Here is an 11954-nt window from a genome sequence, read left to right as displayed (position 1 = left end):
TGGAGGCCGCGGGTCTGGTCTCCCCTGAAGCCTCTCCACTTGGCTTGTGGGCAACCGCCCTCACCCTTGCCTGGCGACCGACCCCTTGCCTGTGTCCAGACGTCTCCCCTGAGGACACCAGTCAGATGGGACCAGGGTCCAGCCTGATGACCTCGCTTAACCTCAGTCACCTCTTTAAAGGCCCCATCTCCAAACGCAGCCATATTCTGAGGTGCTGGGGACTTCAGAAACCGAAGTTAGAGGACACCATTCGGCCCATAACAGGGTCATCAGACGAGTCCCTGCGCGAGGACTTTACACGAGAATCCGCCTCCAGCCGCCAGCGGCTGTGCAGCAGAACAGCTCCCTCTCTCCCCCTGCAGCCCCCTCACTGCACCAGGTCTGTCTGTCCCTCACGGCTCAGCTTAGCCTCCCCCAGAAACTGCCTACAGCAGACGCTGCCTGGGGATCTGCAATTTCCACCGTTTCCCACGGGTAGCACGTCCTATCACAGCCTTAACTCATCGTGAGCCACTCGCTGACTTTTCTTCCCTCTTAGCTCTCCGCTGTCAGGCTCCGTGAAAATGGGGACTCTGCACATCTAGTCCATCAGTGCAGCCCCCACATCCCGGTTCTGGGGGACAAGTGTCAACCGTCAGAGAACCAGGGCCACGGGGCAAGCACACCCCGAGATCAGAGGGGGACAGCAGCTGAGGGCTACTCACCGGCCGCAGAAACCACGAGGGGTAGGAACAGTACCAGTGATGCGGATGGGCCACCGCACTGGGCCAAGCTCTCGTGGCCTTGTGGCTCCAAAAGGGTTGGGACAGGGGGACAGGACACGGAGCGGCCCCCCAGACCGTGTCTACAGCATCCCAGGGGACAGAGCTTACCCGAGGAGACACAGAAACCTCTTCCTCCCTGGGGAGAGGCAAAGGGGGTAAAATGTCCATGGGGGACGGCAATAGAAGGGGGACGCTGTGGCTGGTGGAGGAATGGGGGCTGGGGTCTCCTGGAGGGGCACAGAAACACCCCCCAACACGCAGCCCGCGGGAAGGCAGGGTCAGTCAGAAGGTTACAGACCAGCCCCTCAGCGTGGGGACAGAGGGTCAATCGGAGGTGGCAGGACGCAGAGTGTGGGGAGCAAAGCACAGGCCCCGGGGCTGAGATGACAGAGCTCCAGCCACACAGCACAACGCCCTGAGCCCACGGCCCTGCTCCACGCGTGTGACGTCCAACAAGAACGAATCAGGTGAGCCGAAGGGCAGGAGAAGCCACACTCCGAAGACACACAGCGATCATGAGAACCAGAGCCAGAGGACACAGTCGGAGTGACCGTACGAGGCACGGGGTGCAAGCGTGACGCACGCGTGAGGGTCTCTAGTGGGAAAAAGGGACAGACTGCGATGCCAAGGGGGTCGTCATCAGGCAGATGAGTGCCATGTGTATACACACGGGGGCGGGGGGGAGAGGGAGGGACACCAGGGCTCAAAACACGGTGACACAAAAGAAGTACCTTCGGTGCCCTCAGGAGCTGACTTGACACATCCCAGGAAAGAATCGGGGAGCCCGATGGGAGGTCAATAGGAACTTTCCAGATGCAGAAGAATGAAGAGGACAGAGGCCCAGACACCCAGGGACACGCGTGCGGTTGGAGCAGGAGGAGAGAATGGGGCAAAATGAGTCTCTGAAGTAAGACACCAAACCACCCGACGAGACACGGGAAGTGCAGAGAACAAACACCACTACATCCCGGCGCCCGGTCCCCCCAGCATCACGGGCCCACGACCCGCATCTGGAAAGCCAAGCTTGTGTGCAGGGGCCAATCTGTGGAGTTCACGGAAGATGAACACAGCTTGCCTGATATCCTAGGCTCCAAGACCTGATGACAAAGGCACAGGAAAGGATTAGAATCTGCCTGTTATTATTTTTATTAGTTCTCTTTATTTGTAGCAATCATTCACTCATTTAAACCTCAAAAACATCATCGTCTTTGTGGACATGAATTTTACATCTGCTTGATGCTGAAGGCTGGGGGCAGGAAGCCAGGTGCCCAAGGTCACAGGCAGGTGCGCGGGGCCTGGGCCGACACGGACTGATGCTGATGAGGAGAGCCACAGGCCCCGACGGCCGTCAAGGCTGTGCTCTCCCCTTGTGCAGAAAGGCAAAAGAGCATTCTGAAACACTGAAATGAATGGAAAACTGAGAATCAAAAGTTTAGCAAAATTAATTTAGGTGATTATTAGAGTTCTGCAGATCAGTACAATAAAACAGTAACAGCGTTCCTTGTGATCTTGATTAAAAACACACTCGTGAGTCTTTAGGCCGGGATCACCGCGAAGGTTTCCTCCACATCTGAGCAACACCTTGCCTTTATCTCAAGAGCAAAGCGCATCCTGGCAGAGACACCCTGATTTGAAGGCATCGTGGAACCAAGGTCATTTCTAGGGGACGTCATCCGAAATGCGTTAAGTTCCTTTAAACAGAAGACTTGCCCTTTATATGCTAATTATTTCAGTTCAAAGAACAAGCCCGCTGTTTAAAGGACAAGCAATGTTTGAGGAGATGTATATTAGAGACTTCGTGACTGAAACAGGCCCCCGGCTTGCGGGACGCTCGGCCCCCGCTGGCCGGGAGGAAATGACATTGGCTTCTGCTTCCTCAGTAATCATACCTGACACACTAATTTTTCTGTAGCAAATAGAAATGGGCAATGTTTAGGCGACATAAACGATTCTGAAATATGTACTCCCAATGTCACTTTCCCCTCTTGGAGTTTAATTCATGAAAAACTTTTGACCTCCTAATTTATAACTCAGAAGTGGAGTCAACGCCTTTATTGAAATTCAGCTCACGGTACCTTTATTAATTATAGATTTTAATGTGGCTTTAACATCTTGTGTCTCAACTTATTAGAAAAATATCTCTACTTTAGGAGACTATTTCTATGGATGAACTTGGGTGTTCTGCAGCTAATTAGAAAGTGGAAGATATGGGACCACGCTGCCTGGTCCTACGGGAACCCCACAGCTGCAGTTTTCCTTTGATTTTAGAAGCTGCCTTCATGCTGAATTTTTCAGATGAGAACTGTTCTGCTTTCGTGATGTGACTCTTTTTCCTTCAAGTTTTTAAAAATTCCAGTATAGTCACCTGGGGGTTCAGTTGGTTAAGCATCTGACTTCGGTTCAGATCATGATCTCACAGTTCATGAGTTCAAGCCTCGTGTCGGGCTCTGTGCTGACAGCTCAGACCCTGGAGCCTGCATTGGATTCTGTGTCTCCCTCTCTCTCTGCCCCTCCCCTGCTCATGCTTTGTCTCTCTCTCTCTCTCTCTCAAAACATGAATAACCATTTTAAAAAAATTTTAATCCCAGCATAGCTAACGTGCAGTGTCGAATTGGTTTTGGACGCACAATACGCTGACCCAACAGTTCTACACGTGACTCGGGGCTCATCATCCTTATTCCCCCCACCTCCCAAACCCCTCCCCACTGGTAACCATCACTTTGTTCTCTATAGTGAAGAATCTATTTTTTGGTTTCTCTTTTTGTTGTTCATTTGCTTTTGTTTCTTAAATTCCACCTATGAGTGACATCATAGGGTGTTTTGGATCTGGCCCCTGAGGCAAGGGAAACAAAAGCAAAATTAAACTATTGGGATGTCATCCAAAGAAAAATCTTCCGCACAGAGAAGGAAACAATCAACAAAACAACAAGGCAAAGTACTGAATACGAGAGCATAATGTGGTTCTCAGCTTCCAAGAGTTTATTACACACACACCCCCACACCCACCCACCCACCCCCCCACACACACACCTTTTACTGAAAACATATGACATCTCCCTTGAGGCTAGCTTGCAGCCCCAGCTGACCCCTAGCCGTTACACACAGAAACAGAAACTCCTGTTCCCATGACCCGGAGGCTCAGCCCAGGTGGGTCCCCACACGGCACGCTCAGCACAGTGGGTGCAACCGTGCTCTGGGTACACGTACGACGGGGGCTCTCACACTGAGCCCGCTTTGCTGGCAGCGGCTGCTTTGGATCCGGCCCTTCTCCGACTCTGCGGCCAGTGTGCTTCCCACCACAGTGAAGAGTGGCTGACACTTGGTCCTTCCTGCCTCGCTCTCGGGAAGTGCTGTGTCCACCGATGCCCAGGGCGTGTGAGCACCTCCACCCCCTCAATGCTGGTAGCACATGAGCATCACCATCCCTTCAGGAGACGCTGGATGGGCCCAGGAGCCCCGATTCAGGGTCTGTGGTCAGCCTCAGGAACCCATAGGAATCATCTCAGGTCACCAAAGCAGCCACATCACAGACAGCTCTAGAAAGTAGAGCAGGAGCGAATTCTGGAACTTACAATCCGTGAAAAGCTGTGTGGTGTGCAAGGATGTGAGCATGAGATTCAGGCTGGGTTTGAGAATCATCATCCACTGGCTGCGTGACCTTGGCATTTAGATTTGAACTTTCTGAGCCTTGACTTTTTCATTGAAAACAGATGTAAAGTCCACATAAAAGGCTTAGCGCACGGTGAGCTCTGAATAGTCATTTGTGAGATTGTTTGGTCAAATGTCGCATCGGCACCGAGTTCCTGAAAATGGCAGTTTGTATCAGAAAACGTACAAAACCGTATTTTTTAAAGGTTTGAGCAGTCCCTGCTTTCAGAGAAAGACACTGATTTCTTTTCATTCTCAGTTAATACTTCATTTTCATTTGAAAGAATTCTAACGCCATACAGGCCTGCAGATTAATGAGACGGTTGTACATCCGTGTGGGTTGAATAGTGAGTTCTCATTACACATTGAATATCGAGATTCCACTTCTCTACCAAATCAAAGCAGCACTTCCAAAAATACTTCTGAGTGATAATGTTATTATCACTGGTTTTTATTTCCATTTTTGCCATGATTAGTTATCCTCGCGTTCTCTTTATTTTTAATATTCTAGCCACATCTTATAAGCAAAGGAATCTTAAGATGTGTTGGCTAACTTGTGGGCTTTGCTCTAAATGCCTGGGTTCAATCCCACCTCTTGAAGTTTCTGAGTTGGTTTGGGCAAAGCACCTGGTCTTTCTGGGTTTGCTCTCACATCTCCTCATCAAGCTACAAAACGCTCAGAGTCTTGTCTAGCACAAAGCGATCACTCAAAAATGTTAGCCACAATTACAGGGAATAAAGGAAAACAAAAGTAATTTAGCAGTGGGTACTGAAGAGGGCACCTGTTGGGATGAGCACTGGGTGTTGTATGGAAACCAATTTGACAATAAATTTCATATTAAAAAAAAGAAGAATGTGACACAGGAAGGAAGGTCAGGGAAGAACTGTTTGTGGCTGCGAGTAAATTCATATAGCATTTATCCAACTCCCAACCACACAGAATGAAACACCATTATCAGGATTTAAATTTGGAAAAACTCACATGGCTTGACTTTCAGGGAGCTACAACTTATCATTTTACAAATCCCCGGATTTGTACTGTAGAGATAGTAATGAATTCCAGCCAACAGTGCTTTCTGCATTCTCAACAACATTAAATACAAGGCGATATTTCGGAGGACAGATAAAATACAAAATGACAAATACCATGGATTAGACAGCAACGGAGAAGGCTGGCTTGAAGAGACAACAGTGGAATTGCAGAAGTAAAATGGGTAAAAACAAGTGATGAGCAGGAGGCATACAGCCGAAAGCAAAATCAATATTGAAGACTGAAAGTACCGTTAGACTAAAACCCTTCAAATGATATCACTTTTATCATCATTATAACCAGTTTTTAAAGACAGATTTTAAAATGAAAGGAGGTTTATAACAAATAGCATATGAGCAGCTATTCATAAGACAATACAAGGCTACTTTAGCCTAAAAAGGCCACGCCTGGACAATGCCTGTCCACAAGAACTGAAACCACGGAAGCCACATAATGTCCACCAAGGGGGGATGGATAAAGAGCACGTGGTGTGTGTGCACACGGGTGTAACTTCTCCTGTACAGTGAAGGCAACCCTGCCATGGGCAACAGCACGGATGAAGCTGGAGGGCGTCACGCTGGTGAAATGGGCCGAGAAGGACACATCTTGCGTGATTACACTTACACGGGTCCCTGGAGTCCTCAGACCTGCAGAAGCAGGGAGCGGAATGGTGGGCGCCAGGAAGTGGGGAGGGCGGGGGAGATGTGGTTCAGAGGGCGTGAACCTTCAGTTCTGCAAGATTCGTAAGTTCTAGAGGTGTGCTGTGCGATGGTGTGCCTGCAGTGACTACCCACTGGATACCTAAGCAGTCATTAGTGAGTACTTACTGTATACATAAACATTCGTTAGAGAGTACGTACTGGATACTTACCCATTCGTTAGGAAGGGGGTACCTGGGTGGCTCAGTAGTGGAAGCATCAGACTCTTGATTTCAGCTCAAGTGATAATCTCATGGGCATGAGTTTGAGCCCCGTGTAGGGCTCTGTGCTGAGAGGGAGGAGCCTGCTTGGGATTTTCTCTCCCTTCCTCTCCCTGTGCCCCTCCCCCACTTATGCGGTCTCGGTCTCTTTCAAACTAGATAAACTTTAAAAAAAGCTATTGTATTTATTTTCAACGGTAACAATTAGAATATTCATGGAGGGGCGCCTGGGTGGCTCAGTCGGTTGAGCGTCCGACTTCGGCTCAGGTCATGATCTCGCAGTCCATGAGTTCAAGCCCCGCATCGGGCTCTGTGCTGACAGCTCGGAGCCTGGAGCCTGCTTTGGATTCTGTGTCTCCCTCTCTCTGCCCCTCCTCCACTCACACTCTGTCTCTGTCTCAGAAATAAACAAACATTAAAAAAATAATAATAATAAAAAAAGAATATTCATGGAAAAAAGATTCCACTTATACTAGAATAAAATACTCAGTTATCAAATGATGATATTAATATAAGATGTACAAAAACTTTAGAGAGAAAAGAGTTTAAAGTTCTCAAAGACAAAAACCCTGAATATATGGGGATGTACACAATGGGTATAGATGAGAAGACATAACACAGTCCATATATCAATGGTCCCTAAATTAATCTAATGATAAGATGCGTTTTCCATCAAAATTCCAACAAGATGCTGAAAGAATGCTTCAACTGAATTTAATATCTGTATGGAGGTATGGTGGCTGGAGGCCAAAGCTTCGGGAGACCAAGAGTCAGCGGAAGATTCCCAACAAACAGCAGGAATTGTAAGTGGCCTATCAACTTACACAATATGTCATGGATAAGAAAAGGAACAGGTGGCCAGCAAAAGGACACAGATGACCCAGACAGATGTAACAATAGTGTATGGACGTATGACAGAGTTGTCACACAGAACAAGGGGATAAAATGAGCTATTTAGGGGGGGCCTGGCGGCTCAGTCAGTTAAGCGTCGGACTCTTGATTTCGGCTCAGGTCATGATCTCACAGTCGTGGGTTCAAGCCACATGTTGGGCTCTGTGCTGACAGCACAGAGCCTGCTTGGGATTCTCTCTCTCTCTCTCTCTCTCTCTCTCTCTCTCTCTCTGTCCCTCCCCCTCTCTCAAAATAAATACCTTAAAAAATGAGCTATTTAAAAATAAATTCCATAAAAAAGAAGATACCACCAAAGTAGACATTAAGTGAGAATACTTACAACATACATCAAAGTATCACCAGCTTGTGCTGAAACCCCACTTGCACAGCATGTTCGTTGGCCGGGCAGCAGACCAGGGGCATAAAAAAACAGAATTTATTTTCTCACAGTTTGGAGGCTGAAACTCCAAGATCCAGGTAGGACTGGTTCCTTCTGAGGCCTCCTTCTTTGGCTTGTGGACGACTGTCTTCATTCACATGGAGACGTGTCTGTCTGTGCCCCGGTCTCCTTTCCTTATAGTGACCCCAGTCATGTTGATTGGGCCCCCAAACAGCCTGATTTAACTCACTTGCCTCTTTGAAGACCCTGTCTCCATTCTGAGGTACTGGGGGGCCCACTTCTACATGTGATTTTCACGGGGACAAAGTTCAGCTCATAATAATAGCAACAAGAAAGAGTCGACTCATTGAACCATGGACAACGCACAGAACACGGTAGTTTGTAATAAGGAAACGCACAGTTAATCCTCTGGAAAGGTGGTCAGCCTCGCTAACGTTCTGCATAAAACAGAACTCAAAAGAACCATGTGATGTTATTTCACGGGCCTAGGATTTGCCCACATGAACAGGTGTAAAGATGTGCACAAACGGGCACTTTTGCACGCCGAGGCAGATGCACAAATCGGTCAACGTGGTTTGGTCAACGTGCGGGAAGAACCCTGCAGAGGCGCTGACTCCACGAACCCACGTGTGTGATCCCCGCAGAGATCGTCACACGCAGACACTACTGAGGCAGGACGCCATACTGTTTGTGATGGAGAAACACTGGAGTCCACACAAATGCCCATCGGTAGAGCCAACACCACAACACCTTCAGTGCCCACTGTGGGCGCGGGGACTGGTGCCAGGTACACAGCGGTTGGGAACAATAAGCACTTTCCCACCCACGTAAAACTTACCGTCTGGCCAAGGTAAATATTCAGAAATTCTAGTCTGTCACTCCCCGGACAGACTGAGGTGCTGTCCTTCCCGCACCCACAAGGAGAGAAGGACCAGCCATGAGTGAGCCCAAGAAGCACCCCCATGAGTGTTCACCACACCCCCTCCCGGGCCGATGTGCTCGGGACTCAGCTCCTCACACACCTGTCCCATCGTGGCACGTGAGCACACACCTGGAGATCACGGGCCATAATGTCTTAACCCCGTAACCTCAGTGCCCACCGCGGGACTGGGAACCCGGGGTCCCACACGCTGGACAGGATGAGCAGGAAAACATCTACTCGTCAGCCGAGGCTGGAGGTTTGGGGCGAGGTGACCCAAGAATTCCAGTGAGACGCGAAACAGGGAAAGCAACGGTGTGCTTCTTAAAGCAGGTGTGCAGTGCTGGCTTTGGTGACAGAGCAGTAGGAATGACTCCAGTGCACAGAGCGCATCGTTCAAGGTGCCCGTGACATGGGCGCTTGGAACACCTGAAGGAACAACTTCCAAAAGACTCAAACACGACTCTAAAGGCTGTGTTTAATGTGACAAAGTGCTTCTAAAACACACTTGGATTAACTGCAGAATGACTCTAATAATTCTGTTTCTGCATTACATTTTCAGCTGAACTTTGTTCACTTGTCTAAAAATACCTTCCTCTGAAATCCACCTGTCATCTTCAGAATCTTCACATAAAACTTTTGAAGTGATAATGATAGTACGTGTTCTTATCAAAACCTTGAGCGAAAATGTAAGCCAAAAATATTTCACATTGTTTTTCCAATGAAACCATATTTAGATACAAATTTGTTACTTATGCAACAAATATTTCTAGGATCCATTGTAAAAATATTTTTAATACTGAATTTTCTTTTTTAAGAAAATCCAAGTCAAAATAGAACATTTATTTTCCCACACCTCTATTCACATATGTAGCCTACACACTTCATTTAGAGCATAAACTATATATTACACACACATCAATAACTGTGTCGTCCTCTTTTCTTGACCTTTAAGGTCATGAGCCAGTGAAAGAAGTCATTACAAACAGCAGATGGGCAGTCTGTTGCTGCACTGAATCCAGTGAGGACAATATACACTGAAGGCTCGGAGGAACCCTGACAACCTGTACACACCCAACGCTGTGTGACACGAGTTACCCACTGGCTGCAGGGAGTTCTGGAAGGCAGCCTGAGAAATTTATGTGATGAGAGAAAAACACAACAGGGAGCTGCCCCCTGTTATACATGTGCCATTTTTAGAAACTTCAATCCTCCTAGTAGAAATATCTGGAGTTTTAAGGCTGCAACCACACACTGTGTTTTGTCTTAGCCTACTCAGGTGCAAGACAAACTACCACACCCCCGGTCAGATACAGACTAGGCATTCACGTCTCAGTGCTGGAGGCTGGGGGGCCCGGGTTGGAACACCCCTGCTGGGTGAGGATCCTTCCCCAGAGTCCTCACCATGTCTGCATGGGAGGGGCGGTGAGAGGGCTCCCGGGAGGGTGGAGCCTCCTGACCTGATCCCATGGCCCCACCTCCAACCACCAGCACCCAGGGCACTAGGATTTCAACACACGGATTTGGGGAATGCGAACATTCAGACCGTAACACGTTTCAACGACAAACTTTGATAGTGGAGAAAAACGCAGCAAACAAATGAAAACCCACCCAACACCCCATGCACACACACGCACACACACGTGCACACACGTGCAGGTATATACGTGCATTCAGCACACATACACGTGCATGCGCATGCACACACGTGCCCACAAAGCACACGTATGTACACTCACACCTGTGCACACACGTGTGTACATACATGCACACGTGTGCACACAGATTTTATTGAGGCCAAGGCTGTGCTGTAGGTTTCCTTAAAACTTAGATAAGAAATCACCTGCATTATTGTTTCTCCCTCCCCTTGCTCAAAAAAAATAGAGAAAAACTTACTACCTTTCGTCCCTGATGAACACGCCAGGATGGGGCATTCCATTCGGGCAGGCATGTGGCTTTATCTGCAAGAACCATCTGTGTTTAGAGTAAAATAGGTGACAAATGAAAATCTTAGGATCTATAATGTATGTATTTTTATAAATGGAAAGACCAGATTGTTCGTTGGTTTATTCATTCTATTTAAAAGATTTGTCTAAAAACGTCTTTATGAAAAGAAACTAAAACATCAGGGCTTTTTTTCTCATTTGAAAAGTAGCAGACACAGACCTCTGCTACCAGCTACATGGAGTGACCGAGCCAAGCTTCATCTTGGGACATAAACATCCAGAAAATGGGACAGAATATTTGAAATCGGTGTCCTCGGGTGCCAGAAGTCAGGCAGCAGAGGGCTGGCCCCAGACAGAGAGAAGGAATGATGTCACTCTGGGCCCCTGCGGTGGCTGTGGGAGCAAATCCTCGGGGTAGAATGTCGGATTAAGAAAACTTTAGGAAAAAGGAAGACAGTAATCATCAAAGTTGAGTTTTGGTAAGGTGACGTCCCCCTCAGACGCTACCACGGGCTCAAGAATGAAGTCTTGTCATTCATGGACGCGGACGGTGTAGTCAGTGTGTGGCTGACCCGTGTCTACCCTGCACGAGGACGGGAGCCCGGGGGCCGCGAGGCTGCAGAAGGGAGGGGGTTTCACCGCAGAAATCACTGCAGCTCTGCCCTCTCGCACCCAGTGTGGCCAACCGGAGGCAGAACTCTTCTTCCCGGTGAATTTCACGTGAAAACAGAAGAGGAGCTCTGGGTCTGCTGTCGAGACTTAGTGTGGAACTGGCCTGGCTCGCCCCTCCCCAGCCCCCCCAAAAATGCTTTCTTGCCAGGACGTCGGACGGCGTCTGATGGTCATCCGCTGAGGCTCTGGGCAGGGTAAGCGTTGGGGGTCCTTCCTCGCTGCTTAGGTCTCCGTGGCCCAGTCGGGGCCCAGTGTGAACGTGCGTGTCCGCGGTGCCGGCAGCGCCTCCCCGCCCCCGCCCCAAAGGACCTCTGTGCCTGTTCTGTGTTCTGGGAGTTTTTATCACTTACCCAGCCCTTCCTCTGCCTGCCAAGGGGCGGAAACTTGCTTTTGGAGTCAGAGGCCGGCGAGCAGGGGGCCTCATCCCGGGCCGCTGACCGGGTGGCACGTGGTGGCGCACGACCCCGGGATGGGCGGGGTGCCGCAGCTGGGCTGAGGGCGTCTGCCTTAGACAAGAGCAGACCAGGTTTCCCTTTGTGGGGGAGGGAGAAAAGGACACCGGTGCGCTTCTGGTGGGCGGCGGTGAGGCCACCGAGTCAGCAAATCCGTGTCACCTCTCCCCGTGCACGGAGTGGCCAGGCCACCGAGCAGGCCAGCCATGCGGCGCACAGAGGGCGACGCGGCTTCCGCGGCCGGAGGCCACCGCGCGGGGCGGGCTTGCCCTTACAGCAGCTGACGTCACTTCCTGATGCCGTGGCACCGCCC

General features: G+C 49.4%; 1 long non-coding RNA gene across 1 annotated transcript; it reads right to left on the bottom strand.

Annotated features, from left to right (window-relative positions):
- Window positions 1-1904: 1904 nt before the first annotated feature.
- On the bottom strand, window positions 1905-11891 carry LOC122237461. The gene is made up of 3 exons (XR_006216074.1): window positions 11540-11891; window positions 10471-10532; window positions 1905-2164 (listed from the first exon to the last, which is right to left on the bottom strand). It is a non-coding gene; the product is annotated as an uncharacterized LOC122237461 (long non-coding RNA).
- Window positions 11892-11954: the final 63 nt, after the last annotated feature.

The sequence above is a fragment of the Panthera tigris genome, chromosome A3 (assembly GCF_018350195.1).
Source record: "Panthera tigris isolate Pti1 chromosome A3, P.tigris_Pti1_mat1.1, whole genome shotgun sequence".
Taxonomy (NCBI): Eukaryota; Metazoa; Chordata; class Mammalia; order Carnivora; family Felidae; genus Panthera; species Panthera tigris.
The sequence above is the reverse complement of the archived record's forward strand: the minus strand, read 5'-3'. Positions and strand labels throughout refer to the sequence as shown.